Source organism: Stegostoma tigrinum, chromosome 9 (assembly GCF_030684315.1).
Source record: "Stegostoma tigrinum isolate sSteTig4 chromosome 9, sSteTig4.hap1, whole genome shotgun sequence".
NCBI classification, from domain to species: Eukaryota; Metazoa; Chordata; class Chondrichthyes; order Orectolobiformes; family Stegostomatidae; genus Stegostoma; species Stegostoma tigrinum.
This window is the reverse complement of record NC_081362.1, coordinates 98,416,124-98,437,545: the sequence shown is the minus strand read 5'-3', so window position 1 is coordinate 98,437,545 and position 21,422 is coordinate 98,416,124. Positions and strand designations below refer to the sequence as shown.

General features: G+C 44.9%; 1 protein-coding gene across 1 annotated transcript in view; it reads right to left on the bottom strand.

The window, feature by feature from the left end:
- The window catches only part of adcy3a (adenylate cyclase 3a), a 100,681-nt gene that overhangs the window by 43,700 nt on the left and 35,559 nt on the right, over positions 1 to 21,422 (bottom strand). The gene's annotated exons all lie outside the window — the stretch shown is intronic.

Genomic DNA, 21,422 nt, shown 5'->3' with positions numbered 1-21,422 from the left:
CTCATGAACATCTCAATCAAATCCCCTTTCAGCCTTCTCTTCATCTCTCCAATCTACATGTATAATTGAAGTGTCTTATCCCTGGAACCATTCTCATCAACCTCTACCACACACCCTCTAACGTCTTCACATCCTTCTGAAAATGTGCTGCGCAGTTTGGACACAGTCTCCCAAGTGTGGCCAAACCACAGTTTCAGAAAGGTAGAACCTTATTTCAATTGCTTCTCCTTGTCTTACTAATTGCTTTTCCAATCTGCCCTTCCAACATACATGATTGGTGTGTGAAAATAGGCGCAGGTCCGACTGGTCTAGTGGCCCTTTTAGAATTGTACCCTTTATTTTATATTATCTTGTCCTGAGGAAGTCAATAACAAAAGATTTAGGTGCTGTATGGGCCATTCACTAAGATCATGGCTGATTTGGTTGTGACCTGAAGTCCAGATTCCTGCTTGTCCCCATCACCTTGAACTCTCTTGATTTCCTACTTAAATGTACCACCTCAAACTTTTCTACATTTAGTTTAATCTGTCATGTCCATTAGCCTGTTGATGTGCTCTTGAAGCATATAGCTATCCTCCTCGCAGTTCACAATACTTCTAAATTTTGCACCGTTTGAAAGTTTTATATGGTGCCCTGCATGCCCTCGCTCATTAAAAAAATTAAGAAAAGCAGCAGCCCTAATAGGATCCCTGGGGAAGTCCAAAATATATCTCCTTCAAGTCTGAAAAACACTGATAACTGGAAATTTATCGTGGAGTTTTCTTTGCTGTTTTCATTCTCTGGATGTGGATGTCGTTGATTAGACCAGCTTTCATTGCCCTTTTCCAATTTCCCAGAGGCTAGTTCAGAATCAACCAATTACTGCAATCATATGCAACCAGACTGGTAGGGACCGCAGGTTCCCAACCCTAAAGGACATTAGTGAACCAGATGGGTTTTTGCAAGTCAACAATGGTTTCACAGTCATTATTTATTACTGATATGTTACTGAATTCATAGAACATAGAACAATACAGCGCAGAACAGGCCCTTTGGCCCTGGATGTTGTGCCAGCCTGTGAACTAATCAAAGCCCATCCCCCTACACTATCCCATCATCATCCATATGGCTGAGTTCACTACACTGGCAGGCAAGGTGTTCCACGCCCTTACCACTCTCTGAGTAAAGAACCTGCCTCTGACATCTGTCTTAAGTCTATCACCCCTCAATTTGTACCTATGCCCCTCGTACAAGCTGTCCTCATCATCCTCGGAAAAAGACTCTCACTGTCCACCCTATCTAATCCTCTGATCATCTTGTATGTCTCTATTAAATCCCCTCTTAGCCTTCTTCTCTCCAATGAGAACAGACCCAAGTCCCTCAGCCTTTCTTCATAAGACCTTCGCTCCAGACCAGGCAACATCCTGGTAAATCTCCTCTGCACCTTTTCCAATGCTTCCACATCCTTCCTGTAATGGGACGACCAAAATTGCACTCAACATTCCAAGTGAGGCCGCACTCGTGTTTTGTATAATTGCATCATCACATCAATCCCTCTACCAATAAAACCTAAAACACCGTAAGCCTTCTTAACAGCACTATCAACCTGGGTGGCAACTTTCAGGGATTTATGTACATGGAAACCAAGATCCCTCTGCACATCCACACTACCAAGAGTCTTTCCATTGACCCAGTATTCTGCCTTCTTATTATTCTTCCCAAAGTGAATCACCTCACATTTATCTGCATTGAACTCCATTTGCCACCTTTCAGCCCAATTCTGCAGTTTATCCAAGTCTCCCTGCAATGTGCAACATTCTTCCACACTGTCCACCACTCCACCGACTTTAGTGTCATCTGCAAACTTACTAACCCATCCACCTATGCCTGCGTCCAAGTCATTTATAAAAATGACAAACAGGAGTGGTCTCAAAACAGATCCTTGAGGCACACCACCAGTAACCGGACTCCAGGCTGAATATTTTCCATCAACCACCACTCGTTGCCTTCTTACAGAAAGCCACTTTCTAATCCAAACTGCTAAATCTCCCTCAATCCCGAGCCTCCGTAATTTCTCCAATAGCCTACCATGTGGAACTTATCAAAAGATTTACTGAAGTCCATGTACACCATGTAAACTGCCCTACCCGCATCCACATGCTTAGTCACCTTCTCAAAAAACTCAATGAGCTTTAGGAGACACGACTTGCCCTTGACGAATCCATGTTGACTATCTTCAAGCAAATTGTTGCTTGCTAGATGATTAGAAATCCGATCTCTTATAATCCTTTCCAAAACTTTTCCTACAACAGATGTAAGGCTCACAGGTCTATAATTACCTGGGTCATCTCTACTGCCCTTCTTGAACAAGGGCACAACATTTACAATCCTCCAGTCCTCTGGTACTGAACCTGTAGACAATGAGGACTCAAAGATCAAGGCCAAAGGCTCCGCCATCTCCTCCCTAGCTTTCCAGAGATTCCTCAGAAAAATTCCATCCGGCCCAGGAGATGTATAAGACCATAAGACATAGGAGTGGAAGTAAGGCCATTCGGCCCATCAAGACCACTCCGCCATATAAATCATGGCTGATTGGCATTTCAACACCACTTCCCTGCACACTCCCCGTAGCCCTGATTCCTTTTGAGATCAAGAATTTGTCGATCTCTGCCTTGAAGGCATCCAACGTCCCGGCCTCCAATGCACTCCGTGGCAATGAATTCCACAAGCCCACCACTCTCTGGCTGAAGAAATGTCGTCTCATTACAGTTTTAAATTTACCCCCTCTAATTTTAAGGCTGTGCCCACGGGTCCTAGTCTCCCTGCCTAACCGAAACAACTTCCTAGCATCCACCCCTTCTAAACCAAACATTATCTTGTAAGTTTCTATTAGCTCTCCCCTCAACCTTCTAATCTCTAATCATACAATCCCAGCATTCTTAGCCGTTCATCATACGTTAAACCTACCATTCCAGGGATCATCCGTGTGAATCTCCGCTGGACACGCTCCAGGGCTAGTATGTCCTTCCTGAGGTGTGGGGCCAAAAATTGGACACAGTATTCTAAATGGGGCCTAACTAGAGCCTTATAAAGCCTCAGAAGCACATCGCTACTTTTATATTCCAACCCTCTTGAGATAAACGACAACATTACATTCGCTTTCTTAATCACGGACTCAACCTGCAAGTTAACCTTTAGAGAATCCTGGACCAACACTCCCAGATCCCTTTGCACTTCTGATTTGCAAATTTTCTCACCGTTGAGAAAATAGTCCATGCCTGTATTCTTTTTACCAAAGTGCAAAACCTCACATTTACTCACATTGAATTTCATCAGCCATTTCCTGGGCCACTCTCCTAATCTGTCTCAATCTTTCTGCAGCCTCCCCACCTCCTCAGTACTACCTGCCTGCCCACCTATCTTCATATAATCAGCAAACTTCGCCAGAATGCCCCCAGTCTCTTCATCCAGATCATTAATATATAAGGTGAACAGCTGTGGCCCCAACACTGAACCCTGCGGGACACTGCTCGTCACCGGTTGCCATTCCAAAAAAGAGCCTTTTATCCCAACTATCTGCCTTCTGTCAGACAGCCAATCCGCAATCCAAGCCAGTAGCTCACCTCGAACACCATGGGCCCTCACCTTGCTCAGCAGCCTCCCGTGAGGCACTGCATAAAAGGCCTTTTGGAAGTCTAGATAGATAACATCTACTGGGTTTCCCAGGTCTAACATACTTGTTACCTCTTCAAAGAATTCTAACAGGTTTGTCAGGCACGACCTCCCCTTACTAAAACCATGCTGACTTGTTTTAATCTGACCCTGCACTTCCAGGAATTTAGAAATCTCATCCTTGACAAAGGACTCTAGAATTTTACCAACTACCGAGGTTAGGCTAATCGGCCTTTAATTTTCCATCTTTTGCCTTGATCCTTTCTTAAACAAGGGTGCTACAACAGCAATTTTCCAATCACCTGGGACTTTCCCTGACTCCAGTGACTTTTGAAAGATCGCGACCAAAGCCTCCGCTATTTCCTCAGCCACCTCCCTCAGAACTCTAGGATGTAGCCCATCGGGGCCAGGAGATTTATCAATTTTTAGACCCTTCAGCTTTTCAAGCACTTTCTCTTTTGTAATTCCTACTGTACTCAACTCTGCCCCCTGGCTCTCCCTAATTGTTGGCATACTACTCATGTCTTCCACCGTGAAGACTGACGCAAAGTACTTATTAAGTTCTTCAGCTATTTCCTTATCTCCCATCACTAGCCTTCCAGCATCAATTTGGAGCAGCCCAATATCTACTTCTGCCTCTCATTTGTTTCTTTTGTATTGAAAGAAACTTTTACTATCATTTCTAATATTACTAGCTAGCCTACCTTCATATTTAATCCTCTCCTTCCTTATTGTTCTCTTTGTTATCCTCTGTTGTTTTGTAGCCTTCCCAATCTTCTGATTTCCCAGTGCTCTTGGCCACTTTATCCGCTGTCTCTTTTTCTTTGATATATTTCCTGACTTCCTTTGTCAGCCATGGCTGTCTAATCCCACCCCAGATAATCTTTCTTTTCTTTGGGATGAACCTCTGTACTGTGTCCTCAATTACACCCAGAAACTCCTGCCATTGTTGGTCTACTATCTTCCCCGCTAGGCTCTGCTTCCAGTCGAGTTTCGTCAATTCCTCTCTCATGCCCCTGTAATTACCTTTATTTAACTGTAACACCATTACATCCGATTTTGCCTTCTCTCTTTCAAACGACAGACTGAACTCTACCATATTATGATCGCTGCCTCCTAAGTGTTCCCTTACTGTAAGGTCTTTTATAAAGTCTGGCTCATTACATAGCACTAAGTCCAGAATAGCCTGCTCCCCTGTGGGCTCCATCACAAGCTGTTCCAAAAAGCCATCCTGCAAACATTCCATGAATTCTCTTTCTTTGGATCCACCAGCAACATTATTCACCCAATCCACCTGCATGTTGAAGTCCCCCATGATCACCGTGACCTTGCCTTTCTGACATGCCCTATCTATTTCTTGGTGCATCTTGCGCCCCTGGTCCTGATCGCTGTTAGGTCTGTACCTAACTCCCATTATAGTTTTTTTGCCTTTGTGGTTTCTCAATTCCACCCACACAGACTCCACATCTTCTGACCCTATGTCATTTAGTGCTGTAGATTTAATTCCATTCTTAAATAACAAAGCAACCCCACCCCTTCTGCCCACCTCCCTGTCTTTTCGATATGTTGTGAATCCTTGGGTGTTTAACTGCCAGTCCTGAGCTCTCTGCAACCATGTCTCTGTGATGCCTACCACATCATAATCATTCAAGAGGATTTGTGCTGTTAATTCATCTACTTTGTTGCGAATACTACAAGCATTTAGATAAAGTGTCTTAATGCTAGCTTTCTTATCATTATTAGAGAGGTTGGAAATCCCAAGATGTCTTCAGCTATCCTTCCTTTTTGCTGTATTCCTAGTCTGCCTGGAGCTTAAATCCACCTGTACACATGCTAGCCTGTTGCTTATCTTTCCATTTAACTCCATACTCCTGTCTCTTTCACTTTGCCTTCCCCCGACTCAGAAGTTTAAAGTCCTACTGACCACCCTATTTATCCTTTTCGCTGGAACACTGGTTCCAGATCGGCTCAGGTGGAGACTGCCCCAACGGTACAGATCCCCCCCGGTTCCAAAACTACCTTCATACCTTCTAGAATTGATAATGCCTCCTCCTTACTAACCTCAATCCTTTCAATTCTAGTAGCTCGTAACTCAGTCTTCTCGTCTACAATTTTCTCCATTTCCTGAGTGAAAAAAATTCAGATTCTACCATCTGTTATGGCAGGATTTGAAGCCGCATCCCCAGACTATTATCTGTGTCTTTGAATTAATAATCGAGCAATAATACCATCAGGCTATTACCTCCCTCAAATAAATATTCTGATATTGCAACGGTGAAACAATATGCACTACAGTGGCTAAGAACTCCTTGGTCTTTGAGTCATATAGCGTTTCAAATATTACTGTCTTGTGAAATTTGACTTGGACTCGTGCTGAGCTTTTATTCAACTCAATCTAAACCTCACCTCACTCAGTACTTCATGTAATCTGTTTCTTTCTAGTTGATATGAAAAATGGTGAGAGGACGTGTTCCTGTTCTTGAGGAAGTTCCTCCAAGACTTGGCTCAGGCATATTTTTCGGGTAGATCCAATGGAACTTTCCTCCGTACTGGCTCTATTCCATTTTTACATATCCAGGGACTTCAGCATTGACCACGATGCAACCAGCAGTTTTTGGGCCTTCTTCAGGGAATTACTTTTGCTCTTTGACCATGTTATTTTGCAATTAAGCCTTATACTTGACTCCAGTATAATAAAACAAAGGACTTCAGGTGCTGGTAATCTGGCACAAAACCAGAAATTGCTGGAGAAACTCAGCAGGTCTGACAGTATTGGTGGAAAGAAAATACTATTAACATTTTCGGCCCACTCATCCTTCATCAGTTCTGAAACGTTAACCTGCCCCACAGATGATGGCAGATCTGTTGAGCTTCTCCAGCAATTTCTGCTTTTGTACCTGACTCCAATGCTGACCTGATTCAATTTTTCAATTTAAATTAGCTGGTCTCCTCTGCAGGTTCTGAGTGGCTCCTAGAATATGTAGCTGATGTTTTTACTCTCCTTTCCCTGTAGCATAAATGTTTAGAACTTGCTGAAAAGGCAGAGTAAGAACCCAAAGTGTAAAACCATAGTGTGAATCCATTGAGATTTTACAGCAAAACCTCACTGCCAGATCCAGTGGTGAACCAATGGCAACCATTCTGACAGAAACAAGCTGATGCTGGAAAATGCCATCAATGATAGTGCCTATTCTGTTGGGCCAGCCTCATCTGGGTGATCAAAACAGATACAAGGCAAAATGAAAGGACAGATTATTAAACTATTCTGACATCACTGAGCCATTGATTTTTCAGCTCGTTATTCCTCATAAACCCTCCAAACCTCCTGCTTTTCATCTTAAGCATCTGCCCCATGTTACCGACCCTTCAGCTGAGGGGACAAAATAATTTTTATTCACCCTCTCCATTCCTCTTTCACACCTCCATCACAAAGCCTCCTAAATGTTCTCTACCCCAAAGAAAATAATTTGAGCTTTTCCAGGTTCTCATTGTAACTATTACGCCCAATTGCAGACTCCAGGCTGACGCTCGAGTATCTAGTATTTAAAATGGGAGAGGTGATGGCCTAGTGGTGCTATCTGTAGACTATTAATCCAGTAACCCAGGTAATATTCTGGAGCCCATTGGTTCAAGTCCACCCCCACAGAACAGAGAACTCAGAACAGTACAGCACAGTAAAAGCCCTTCAGCCCATGATGTTGTGCCAAACTTTTACCTGAAACCTAAGAAGAACAAAGAAAGAACAAAGAAAATTACAGCACAGGAACAGGCCTTTCGGCCCTCCAAGCATGCGCCGATCAAGATCCTCTGTCTAACCTGTCATCTATTTTCTAACGGTCTCTGTCCATTTGCTCCCTGCCCATCCATGTACCTGTCCAGATATATCTTAAAAGACGCTAACATGTCTGCATCTGAAGTTCCCCCCTCAACTACTCTCACAGGCAGTACATTCCAAATCCCTATGACCTTCTGGGTGAAAACAGTCGTCCTCATTAGTGCCTACATGCACCACGACAGCTGGCTGTTCACCCCCTTGTTCTGCAGCCGATCTGAGACATCCCTGATCCGTGCACCTGGGAGGCAACATACCATTTGGGAGTCTCGTTTTCAACCGCAGAACCACCCATGTACTCCCCTTACAATTGAATCCCCAATGACTATCGCTCTTCCACTCTTTTTCCCGCCCTTCTGTACAGCAGAGCCAGCCACAGTGCCATGAACCTGGCTACTGCTGCCTTCCTCTGGTGAGCCATCTCCCCCAACAGTATTCAAAATGGAATACCTGTTTTGGAGGGAGATGATTACAGGGGACACCTGCACTGCCTTCCTGCTCTTCCTCTGCCTTTTGGTCACCCATTCGCTATCTCCCTCAGCAATCCTAATCTGCAGTGTGACCAACTTGCTAAACGTGCTATCCATGATCCCCTCAGCATCGTGTATGCTCCAAAGTGAGTCCATCTGCAGCTCCAGAGCCGTCATGCGGTCTAACGAGAGCTGCAGCTGGACGCACTTCCTGCACGTGAAGGAGTCAGGGACATCAGCCGTGTCCCTGAGCTCCCACATTGAGCAAGAGGAGCATAACACGGGTGTGAGATCTCCTGATATTGTTAAACTTAACTTAGATAAATGAAAAAGGAACGAGAAAAGTTATTGGCAATCATACGATATATATAAAGAAACATGAAATAGAAAAAGCCGTACCTTATCTACACACCACCGAGTCTTTTTCTTTTGGTTAGAGGAGGAGGAGGAGGCCGGATGAGAGACACTACACGTAAGGTCTACCTAACCTCCACTGCTACCTTATACTATCATCCATATGCCTATCTAATAGCCGCTTAAATGCCCCTAATGAGGCCGACTCCACTATCCTCTCCCGCAAGGCATTCCATGCCCCTACCACTCTCTGAGTAAAGAACCTACCTCTGACATCTCCCCTATATCTACCTGCACTCACTTTAAAACTATGTCCTCTCATAAAAGCTACCTCCCCCCAAAGAAAATGTCTCTGACTGTCTATCTATACCTCTGATCATTTTGTACATTTCTTATCAAGTCAGCTCTCATCCTTCATCGTTCGAAAGAGAAAAGCCCTTTCTTTCTCAATCTTTCCTCGTAAAACCTTCCCTCCATTCCAGGAAACATCCTGGTAAATCTCCTCTGCACCTTTTCCAATGCTTCCACATCTGTCCTGTAATGAGGCGACCAGAACTGGACACAATACCCTAGATGTGGCCGAACCAAGGTTTTGTATAGCTGCAGCATAACCTCACGGTTCTTGAACTCAATCCCTCTATTAATGAAACCTGACACACCATACAACTTCTTAACAACTCTATCCACCTGGGTGGCAGCTTTCAGGGAACTGTGAACATGAATCCCAAGATTCCTCTGCTCCTCCACACTGCCAAGAATCCTTCCGTTAACATGGTATTCTGCTTTCAAGTTTGCCCTTCCAAAATGAATCACCTCACTCTTTTCAGGCTTAAACTTCATCTGCCACTTCTCAGCCCAGCTCTGCATCCTATCAATGGCCCTTTGTAACCTAGAACAGCCTTCCACACTGTCCACAACGTGACCCACCTTTGTATCATCTGCAAACTTGCTAATCCACCCTTCCATCCTGACATTCAAATCATTTACAAAAATCACAAATAGAAGAGGACCCAGGACAGATCCTTGTGGTACACAACTCGTAACTGAGCACCATGTTGAATATTTCCCATCCACTACTACCCTTTGTCTTCTAAGGGTCAGCCAACACTGAATCCAATCTGCCATATTTCCCTTATCCCATGCCTCCTTACTTTCTGCATGAGCCTACCATGGGGAACCTTATCGCCCTTCCACTCTTTTTCCCGCCCTTCTGAACAGCAGAGTCAGCCATAGTGCCATGAACCTGTATATCCATGTATATCACATCTACTGCTCCACCTTCATCCACATGTTTGGTCATCTCTTCAAAGAATTCATTAAGGTTTGTGAGGCATGATCTACCCATCACAAATCCATGCTGACTATCATGAATCAAACTGTGCCTTTCCAAGTGATCATAAATCCTGTCTCTTTTCAATAATTTGCCCACCACTGACGTAAGACTAACTGGCCTGTAATTTCCGGGGTTATCCCTATTCCCTTTTTTGAACAAGGGAATGATGTTTGCCTCTTTCTCGTCTTCTGGCACTATACCCGTGGATAGTGGGGACAAAAAGATTATCGCCAAAGGCTCTGAGCTCTTGCTTCCCATTGAATCCTTCGATAGATCTCATCAGGCCCGGGGGACTTATCTATCTTCAATTTCCTCAGAATTCGTAGCACATCTTCTTTACTTACACAAACTCTCTAGCCGACCAGCCTGTTTCACAATGTTCTCCTCTAGTAATTACGTCCCTCTCAGTTTTGAATACTGAAAAAAAGTATTCATTAAGGACCTCTCCTCTCCCTTTTGGCTCCGTGCACAAATTCCCTTTTCCAGCCTTGATCAGCCCTACCCTTTCTTTGGTTATTCGCTTGTTCTGCACATACATGTAAAAGGTCTTGGAGTTTTCCTTGATCCTATCTGCCAAGGTTTTCTCATGCCCCTTTATAGGTCTCCTAAGCCCTTTCTTCAGCTCTATCCTGGCTAACTTGTATTCCTCCAGAGCCTTTTCCGTTCCTCTTTTCCTAAACCTTACGTAAGCATCCTTCTTCCTTTTAACCTGACGTTCGACCTTTCTCCAGAACCATGAGTCCCTCACTCGAATGCATCTTCCCTGCCTGCTAGGGACAATCATATCGAGCACACGCAGTATGCATTCTTTAAACAATCTCACATTTCTGTGATAGTAGGAACTGCAGATGCTGGAGAATCTGAGATAACGAGCTGTAGAGCTGGATGAACACAGCAGGCCAAGCAGCATCAGAGGAGCAGGAAGGCTGACAATTCGGGCTTAGGCCCTTCTTCAGAAATGGGGGAGGAGAAGGGGATAACGAAATAAATAGGGAGAGAGGGGGAGGCTGATACAAGATGGATAACGGAGAAGACAGGTGGGGAGGAGACAGACTGGTCAAAGAGGTGGGGATGGAGCTAGGAGAGGTGAGTTTAGGCGGTGAAGTAGGGAGGAGATAGGTCAGTCCAGGGAGGATGGACAGGTCAAGAGGGAGGGATGAGGTTCGAAGGTAGGAGATGGGGGTGAGGCTTGAGGTGGGAGGAGGGGATAGGTGGGAGGAAGGACAGGTTAGGGAGGCAGGGAAGAGCTGGGCTGGTTTTGGGATGCGATATTGGGAGGGAAGATTTTGAAGTTTGTGAAGTCCACATTGATACCACTGGGCTGCAGGATTCCCAAGCGGAATATGAGTTACTGTTCCTGCAATTTTGGGTAGCATCATTGTGGCACTGCAGGAGGCCCAGGATGGACATGTCGTCTGTGGAATGGGAGGGTGAGTTGAAATGTTCGCGACTGGGAGGTCAGATGTTTAATGCAAACTGAGCCTAGGTGTTCTGCAAAGCGGTCCCCAAGCCACTGCTTAGTTTCCCCAATGTAGAGAAGGTCGCACCGGGTACAGCGGATGCAGTATACTACCTTGGCAGATGTGCAGGTGAACATCTGCTTGATGTGGAATGTCTTCTTGAGGCCTGGGATGGGCGTGAGGGGTAAGTGTAGGGGCAGGTGTAGCACTTCCTGCGGTTGCAGGAAAAAGTGTCGAGTGTGCTGGGGCTGGAGGAGAGTGTGGAGCTGAGAAGGGAGTCACAGAGAGAGTGGTCCCTCCGGAAGGCAGACAAGGGTAGGGAGGGAAAAATGTCTTTGGTGGTGGGGTCAGATTGCAGATGGCGGAAGTGTCAGAGGATGATGTGTTGGATCCGGAGGTTGGTGGGGTGGTAGGTGAGGATGAGGGGGATTCTTTTCTGGTTGTTATTGCAGGGACGGGGTGTGAGGGATGAGGTGTGGGAGATACGTTCAAGGGTGTTCTCAACCACTGCGGGGGGAGGGGGAGGTTGCAGTCGTTGAAAAATGAGGACATCTGGGATGTACGGGAGTGGAATGCCTCACCCTGGGAGAAGATGCGGCGGAGGCGAAGGAATTGGGAATAGGGGATGGCATTTTTGAGGAAGGTGGGTGGGAGGTGGTGTATTTTAGACAGCTGTGGGATTCGGTGGGCTTGAAATGGATATTGGTTTGTAGGTGGTTGCCGGAGATGGAGACAGAGAGGTCCAGGAAGGTGAGGGATGTGTTGGAGCTGGTCCAGGTGAACTTGAGGTTGAGGTGGAAGGAGTTGGTGAAGTGATGAACTACTCGAGCACGTCATGGGAGCATGAGGCGGCGCCTGTACAGTCATCAATGTAATGGAGGAAGAGGTCAGGTTTCGGGCCAGTGTAGGTTTGGAAGAGGGATTGTTCCACATAACCTACAAAGAGGCAGGCATAGCACCTGCACATCTAATAATGTTCCCATTGTGGTCTCCTTTACATCGTGGAAACCAAGTAGAAGCTTGGGGACTGCTTTACAGAACACCTACGCTTGGTTTGCAACAAACAACTGCATCTCCCAGTCATGAACCATTTCAACTCCCCCTCCCATTCCTCAGATGACATGTCCATCCTGCAGTGCCACAACGATGCTACCCGAAGGTTGCAGGAACAGTAACTCATATTCCGCTTGGGAATCCTGCAGCCCAATGGTATCAATGTGGACTTCACCAGCTTCAAAATCTCCCCTCCCCATACCGCATCCCAAAACCAGTCCAGCTCTTCCCTGCCTCCCTATCTTGTCCTTCCTCCCACCTATCCCCTCCTCCCACCTCAAGCCCCACCCCCATCTCCTACCTACTAATCTCATCCTGCCCCCTTGTCCTATCCGTCCTCCCTGGACTGACCTATCTCCTCCTTACCTCCCCACTTACACTCACCTCTCCTGGCTCCATCCCCACCTCTTTGACCAGTCTGTCTCCTCCCCACCTATCTTCTATCTGCCTCCCCCTCTCTCCCTGTTCATTTTAAAACCCCCTACCCTGCCCCCATTTCTGAAGAAGGGTCTAGGCCCGAAATGTCAGCCTTCCTGCTCCTCTGATGCTGCTTGGCCTGCTGTGTCTATCCAACTCTACACCTTGTTATCCCCACATTTCTATAGTGCTCTTCCCTGACAGCATCTGTTCCCAATTTATGATACCCAGTTCTTGTCTGACTGAATTGTAATTACCCTATCCCCAATTATAAACTTTATCCTGCATATGTACCTATTCTTATCCAAGACTATCATAAAAGAAAAAGAGCTATAATCACTAGCACCAAAATGCTCTCCTACCAACAGGTCTAACACTTGGCCCGGTTCATTGCCAAGCACCAAATCCAAAGTGGCCTCTCCTCATGTTGGTCTATCTACTTATTGTGTCGGGAATCCTTCCTGAATGTACTGAGCAAAATTGGCTCCATCTAAACTAATATGTTTCCAATAAATATTTGAAAAGTTGAAGTCACCCATGACTGCAACCCTGTGACTTCTGCACCTTTCCAGTATCTGCCTCACAATCCGCTCCTCTTCTTCTCTGACACTATTAGGGGGTGTGTAAAAATCCCCCAACAAAGTGACTGCTCCTTACCTGTTCCTGACCTCAATCCAAACTGACTCTGTAGACATATCATTCTCGAACTGCCTTTCAGTAGCTGCTATACGCGCCCTGAATAGCAATGCCACTCCCCCCCTCCTTTATCCACCCTCCCTATCTGTTTTAAAGCATCTATATCCCAGCACTTCCAACATTCATTCCTATCTCTGAGTTACTTTAGTTTCTGTAATGGCCACAACATTGTAGTTCCCATGGTGCATCGAATGTGCTATCAATAAAAACATTTGGAATTAAAGGAAAAATAAACTACAGATGCTGGAAATCAGAAACAGTACTGTTCTGAAGAACAATCATTGGATCCAAAATGTTGGTTTGCTTTCTCTCCATAGAGGTTGCCTGTTATGGACTACAGCAAACCTCCTCAAAACATGTCAGGACAATAGTCTAGACCCTAACGTTTTCCTATTATAATTGGTGAAACTATCGGCTTTAAAGCAAAGCACACTTTATTCATACGCGATAGCTAAAACACAAACAAAATAAAAATAAAACAATTGGTTTGAGTGCAATTCCATCAAAATACTTCACAAAATAATAAACTATTCATGAACTCTTCCAGTGCAGTAATATCTCTTAAGTATACCCTTAAAGCCAGTAGCAATTAAGGGATTTAGGGATTTATTCTTTTTCATTCATGGGATCTGGGTTTTGCTGGGCCACATTTATTGCCCATATAGTTCCCCAGGGGCTCCCATGCAATTCTAGCAGCACAGGGAGGGGGAGAGGGAAAGAGGGAGAGAGAGAGAGAGATGTAGCAGCTTTCACAACCCCAACACTGCTGAGAGCTAAAACTAAAAATCCTGGTTCTGAGGGAGCTTGACCACATCCATTTGTGCTACTTCTATTGTTCCAACTTTAAAAGAAAAACCAAGGTCTCACAAGCTGTTTGCTTAATTCGCTTGAAGCAGACATCTCTGTTGCAGCCTCTCTTCATAAAAGTAACAGGACAAAATATACCTCATAAAGCCACTGTATGTCACTCGGCAGTTACTGATTAAGCCGGTCAATCCTAAAGGACACAACGGCGAGACTGGGTCTGTGGCGGGGGGTGAGGGAACCAACAAGAGGAAAAAAACATACTTGACCTCATCCTTACTATTCTGCCAGCTCCAGTTGTATCTGTCCATGACAGTATTGGTAAGAGCGACCATCGGACAATCCTTGTGGAGACAAAGTCCTGCCTTCACACTGAGAATAACTTCCATTGTGCTGTGTGGCACTATTACTGGGACAGACTTCACACAGATCGAGCAACTCAAGATTTGGCATTGATGAGGCGCTGTGGGCCATCAACAACAGCAGAACTGTACTCCAGCACAATGTGTAACCTCATGGCCTGGTATATGTCCCACTCAACCATTACCATCAAGCCAGGGGATCAAGGGATAACAAAGTGTGGAGCTGGATGAACACAGCAGGCCATGCTTAGCCAAGGGATCAACCCTGGTTCAATGAAGAGTGCAGGAGGGCATCCCAGGAGCAGCACCAGGCATACCTAAAGATGAGGTGTTAATCTGGTGAAGCCACCAAATAGGACTACTTGCAAGCCAAACAGCATAAGCAGCAAGTATTAGACAGAGCTAAGTGATCCCACAATAAATGGATCAACTCTAAGCTCTGCAGTTCTGCCACATCCAGTTGTGAATGATGGTGGACAATTAAACAACTCACTGGAGGAGGAGGCTCCACAAATATCGCCATCCTCAATGATAGAAGAGCCCAGCACATCAGTACAAAAGGTGAGGCTGAAGCATTCGCAGCAATCTTCAGCCAGAAGTGCCAAGTGGATGATCCATCTCGGCCTCCTCCAGTGGTCCCAAGCATTACAGATACCAGTCTTCAGCCAATTTGATTCACTCCACGTGATATCTTCTGGCAAGGTGGCAGCAGGGTAAGTTGCTCCATTTGGAGTTCGACTCTGTTTCCAGTTCCTTTTTTCCTTCTTCTTCTCTCTCCTTCCTGTAGTAATTCTAACCCCACCCAACCCCCATCATTTTAATTACCCACCTAAGGAGTTGGGAAGCAGTCGGATCACAATCAGGAGCGGGAGATGAACACACAGGCCATGTCCTGCAGTGACGGTGGATTGAGTGTGGGCTGGAGCAACCTGGGCGGTGTGGCAGTGGCAACGAGAGCGGATCAGTGAGCCAGCAGCAACTGGCATCGAGAGCAGGCCAGTAAGGCTGTGATAGCAGCCTAGTGATTGGAGCTGTGCCTACACCATTGTGGAGATGGGACTCGAGACTGTTGAGATCTGTAGCTTTTTTTTCTTGCTTACGTTTTGGCACTGTGCCAATGAATGGTGATTTTATGCACTTTTTGCTGTATTTATGTATTTCTATCCTTAGTACGCGTGACAAATAAATAAATCTAAATCTAAATCCAATACATGGTTGGAGACGCTGGATGCTGCAAAGGCTACGGGCCCTGACAACATTCCAGCAACAGTACCAAAGGCTTGTCCTCCAGAACTTGCCGCTCCTCTAGCCAAGCTGTTCCAGTACAGTTACAACACTAACATCTAAACAACGACATAGAAAATTGCCCAAATATGTCTTGCACAAAAACGCTGGACAAATCAAGCCCAGCCAACTACTGCCCCATCAGTCTAACCTTGATCATCAGCAAACTGAAGGTGTCATCAAAATTGCTATCAAGCAGCACCTGCTCAGAGACGCCCAGTTTGGGTTCCGCCAGGGCCACTCAGCTCCTGACCTCAATACAGCCTTGGTTCAAACACGAGCAAAAGAGCTGAATTCCAGAGGTGAGGTGAGAGTGACAGCCCTTGACGTCAAAGCTGCATTTGATGGATATCGGGGGGGCAAACTCTCCAGGTTACTGTTATACCTGAAACATAGGAAGATGGTCGTGATTGTTGGAGGTCAGTCATCTCAGCTCCAGGACATCTCTGTAGGAGTTCCTCAGGATAGTGTCCTAGGCCCAATGCTCTTCAGCTGCTTCATCAATGACCTTCCCTCCATCATAAGGTCAGAAGTGGGGATGTTTGCTGATGATTGCACAATGTTCTGCACCATTCATGACTCCTCAGCAGTCCATGTTCATATGCAACAAGATTTGGCCAATATCCAGGCTTGGGCTGAAAAGTAGCAAGTAACATTTGAGCCACACAAATGCCAAGCCGTGATCATCATGAATAAGAGACAATCTAACCACTGCCCCTTGACATTCAATGGTGTTACCATCACTGAATCTCACACTATCAACATCCTGGGGGTTACCATTGACTAGAAACTCAAGTGGGCTCGCCACATTAACACAGAGGCTACAAGAGTGTGTCAGAGGCTAGGAATACTGCAAGGAGTAACTCACCTCCTGACTCCCCAAAGTCTGTTCATCATCTACAAGGCACAAGTCAAGATTGTGATGGAATACTCCCCACTTGCCTAGATAGATGCAGCTCCAACAACACTCAAGAAGCTTGACACCATCCAGGATAAAACACCCGGCTTGGTTGGCACCACATCCGCAAGCATCCACTCCCTCCACCACCGACACTCAGTAGCAGCAGCGTGTACGTCTACAATATTCACTGCAGAAATTCACCAAAGGTCCTTAGACAGCACCTTCCAAACCCATGACCACTTCCATCTAGAAGGACAAAGGCAGCAGATACACAGGAACACCACGCCCTGCAAGTTCCCCTCCAAGCCACTCACCATCCTGACTTGGAAATATATTGGTCATTCTTTCCATGTCATTGGGTCAAAATCCTGGAATTCCCTCTCTCGGGGCATTGTGGATCAACTTACAACACATGGACTGCAGTGATTCAAATAGGCAGCTCACCATCACCTTCTTAAGGGGCAACTAGGGACAGGAAGTAAATGCTGGCCCAGCCAGCAATGCCAATGTCCCATGCAATGTCCCATGGATGACAGAAAATGTAGGGTATGTCGGATGATTTGATCTTGGAGTAGGGTAATAGGTCAGCATAACTTCACGGGCTGAAGGGTCTGTACTGTGCTGTACTGTTCTATGCTCTAAAAGAAATTGAACATCCAAATAAAAATTCCCTCTTGGGAACTGTCTTCCACGAACTCGTGTTATCCCATGATTTAGGATTTAAAGCTAAACTGGGACAAAGAGCTGATACCGGGCAGCCTCCACACAGATCACGATCAGCTTGTGTCCAGATCATGTGTATTTCACATTACTCCCTGCTTCTGATATTGATCCTTGAGGATACTAATGAACATCAAACCATGACACTATGCATGAACCAACAAGAGCTCTTACAACAACTGCTGAAACTGATTTCTTTCATTTTTAAGCTACCAAATGTCTTTAATCTCAGTCACCAAGCTGTAACACTGAAATCAATTGTTTCCGTGAACAAAGGCAACCTTTAGCCTCGAAAAGATCCCAGCTCCAATTCTAAAAGTGTGGTTGAAAAGAGGTTTTTTTTAAACCAATTGTTTTCCAAGCAGAAAGGTGGATGAGATCAGGAGCAGGAACTTTGGGCGATTTCCCTTCTTTTTGCCTTTAAGACGCTGTTGTAAACCTGGCTACTAGTATGAACTTTGGGACAAGTTCTCTAATATTTCTTCTTACAAAAGCAACAAATTACATATACAGGGAGGAAGTCTTGTTTTGTATTGTGCGTTAAAATCTGTGACAACTAATTTGAACATCATTATAATGCAGCAAACACAGCAGTCAGTTTGCCAATGGTCAGTTTGTCAGTGGTCAGTTGGTAGCCAGTTTAGCAGTGGTCAGTTTGCCATCTCCTGCAGGCAGCACTGTGGTCATAACTGGGTAATCTGGTTGCTCTTCTGATGAAAGTTTGTGAATCTGAAATGTTAACGTTTTCTCTCTCCAATCTGCTGAGTTTCTATAGCACTTTCTATCATTGTTGATATGTGTTGGAGAATAAAAATTAGCCGGGACATCGATCTCTTCTTCTCATTGAAATAATGATACGGAATGCTTTAGCTGAGAGGGCGGATGAGATCTTGGTTTAACTTCTCATCAGGGGTGTGCTGTGAAAACTGGACTAACCTGGAGCGGGTAGAACAGGAATGTAGGAACAGGATGAGGCTCTTCAGCCCCTCAAGTCTGCTCCACCATTCAATATATTATTTAATTATCTGTCTCAATGCCATGGAACAGCCATGGGAACCAGATTTGCACCCCAATATGTCAACATTTTCATGCACAGGTTCGAACAAGACTCCTTTGCTGCACAGAACCTCTGACCAACGCTATGCATCAAATACATTGACAACATTTTCTTCATTTGGACTCATGGCGAGGAATCTCTGAAACAACTACGTAGTGATATCAACAAGTTTAATCCCACAATCAGGCTTACCATGGACTAGTCTTTAGAACCAGTCTCATTCTTGGATACACACATCTCCATCAGAGACAGACATCTCAATACCTCACTCTACCACAAGACTATTGATAACCACACAATGCTGCACATCTCTAGCTTCCACCCTAAACATATTAAAACAGCCATCCTCTAGAGAAAAGCCCCATGCATTCACAAGATCTGTTCAGATGAGGAGGAACGACACAGACACCTGAAGGTGTTGAAAAATGCAATCATAAGAAGGGGATACAATGCTCAACTCATCAATCGCCAGTTCCGAAGCGCCACTGTGAAAAACTGTAATGACCTCCTCAGAAGACAGACACAGGAAATGTCTAATAGGGTACCGTTCATCATCCTGGGAATGGAAAAAGTTTTCCATGTTCTTCACAGCCTTCAACACGTTATCAACGATGATGAGCACTTTGCCAACATCTTTCCCACGCCTCCACTTCTCACCTTCAAACAACCACCAAACCTTAAACAGACCATTGTTTGGAGCAAACTACCCAGCCTTCAGTACAACACTGTCATGGCACCCTCTGCAAGATATGGCAGATCTTCGACATGGACACAGCCATCCCACGTGCGAACACCACCCACCACTTGCATGGCAGATACTCACGTGACTCGGCCAACACTGTCTATCTCAGAAGCTGCAGGCAAGGTTGCCCCTCCAAGTGGGGAACACTTCAGCGGTCAAGGACATTTGGCCTTGGATCTTCAGGTAAATGTCCTCCAAAGTGGACTTCAGGATACACACAAAGCAGAATTGCTGGGCAGAGGCTGACAGCCAAGTTCGGTACCCAGGACGGCCTCAACCAGGATCTTGGGTTCATGTTGCACTCCAGTGATATCACGCTCTATACACTCTCACACACACTCCCTCACACAAACACACTCACAGACATATACAGATTTGCACTGATCATCCACACAGTCTCTCAAGCATACACACACACATGCACGCATGCACACACACACGCATGTAAATCTATGGGGTGAATTTGCATTTGCAGATACATTCTATTTTTTTCAAAGATCACATAATTTATTAACAGTCAGTTGATATGGTGTTTTATAAATTCCTACTTTAGAAATAAAACCAGTCTGATTGCAAACCAAAACACAAACAGATTCTAAACAAGGCCTCACACCTAACATGCATTTTCTGACCTAAACCATCTTTCCTTCTTTACCCTGATAAAACCTTTAGTCCTCACAGCACATGGACTTGAAAGGAAATCTGGGATTTACATATACATAATAATCAATTAAAATCTTCTAATTGATTGAAGATTTAACACCTCTGAGCTTTGTTTAGTACATCCTCATCAATGGTGTGACTCTAGGATTTTTTATTTATAAATTCTGTGTCTGATACTATCTCTTTCACCGACACTTGAAGAAGGAGTGAGACTCTGAAAGCTTGTGTATTCAAATAAACCTGTTGGTCTATAACCTGGTGTTGTGAGATTTCCATCCAAAGTTCATTAAAATCAAGAGGTTAGCCTTTCTCGGGAGATACAAGTGAGTTTTAATGAACAATTAGAGTAATTGAATTGTGCAGCATGGAAACCTTTGGTCGAATTTGTCCATACCAACCAGATATCCTAATTTAATCTAGCCCCATTTGCCAGCATTTGGCACATATCCCTCCAAACTCTTCCAATTCAGATACTCATCCAGATGCCTTTTAAATGTTGTCATTGTACCAGCCTCCACCATTTCCTCTGGCAGCTCATTCCATACACACACCATCCTCTGAGTGATAAAGTTGCCTCTTAGGTCCCTTTTAATGCTTTCCCTTCTCAACTTAAACCTATGCCCTCGAATTTTGGACTCTGCTACTCCGGGAAAAATACCTTATCTATTCACCATATCCATGCTCCACATGATTTTATAAACTTCTATGAGGTCAACCCTCAGCCTCCGACACACCAGGGTAAATAGCCCCAGTCTATTCAGCCTTCCCTATAGCTCAAACCCTCCAACTGTGACATCACGCATGTAAATCTTTTTTGAACCCTTTCAAGTTTCACAACATCCTTCCTATAGCAGGGAGACCAGTAATGAATGTAGTATTCGAAAAGTGGCCTAACCAATTAATCAAACCAGCCATGGCTGATGACACACTTGTGGTGATTGCCAATGGTCAAACTGATCACTTGCTAGAAGCTGGGACAGTGCCACAGTTTTAATACATGGAAGAAGTGCATAAAGAAAGCCTGCTTCAGAGCAGTGTTAGCAAGTTCAGACCTTCTGGTCAGTGGCTGCAGGCTAATATAGAGCAAGCTGATCCTGTTTGATCCTCAGGGAAGTCCACATAACCACTTCACTTGTGATTGTGAGCATTGTGTAGGTAAGACTTCTGCAGTATTTTTATAGTGTAATTTTTAATTTAAAAAAATTAGATATATTCTGTTGTTATCACATCTTGACATCGCTGGCTGGGTTATTGACTATTCCTAATTGCCCATGGGACAGTTAACTGTCACCCACATTACTATGGGTCTGGAGTTACATATAGGTGAGACCAGGTAAGGATGGCAATCTCCTTTCCCGAAGGACATTAGTGAACCAAGTGGGTATTTCCCAATAACTGGTAATGTTTTCATGGTCATCTTTAGACACAATTCCAGATTTTTATTGAATTTGAATTCCACCATCTGTTGCGGCAAGATTCAAACCCACGTGCCTGCGACATTACCTGGGTCTCTGGATTAACAGTCCAGTTATAATACCACAAAGCTGCCACCTCCCCAGTAGCAGAGATAATGGGAACTGCAGATGCTGGAGATTCCAAGATAATAAAATGTGAGGCTGGATG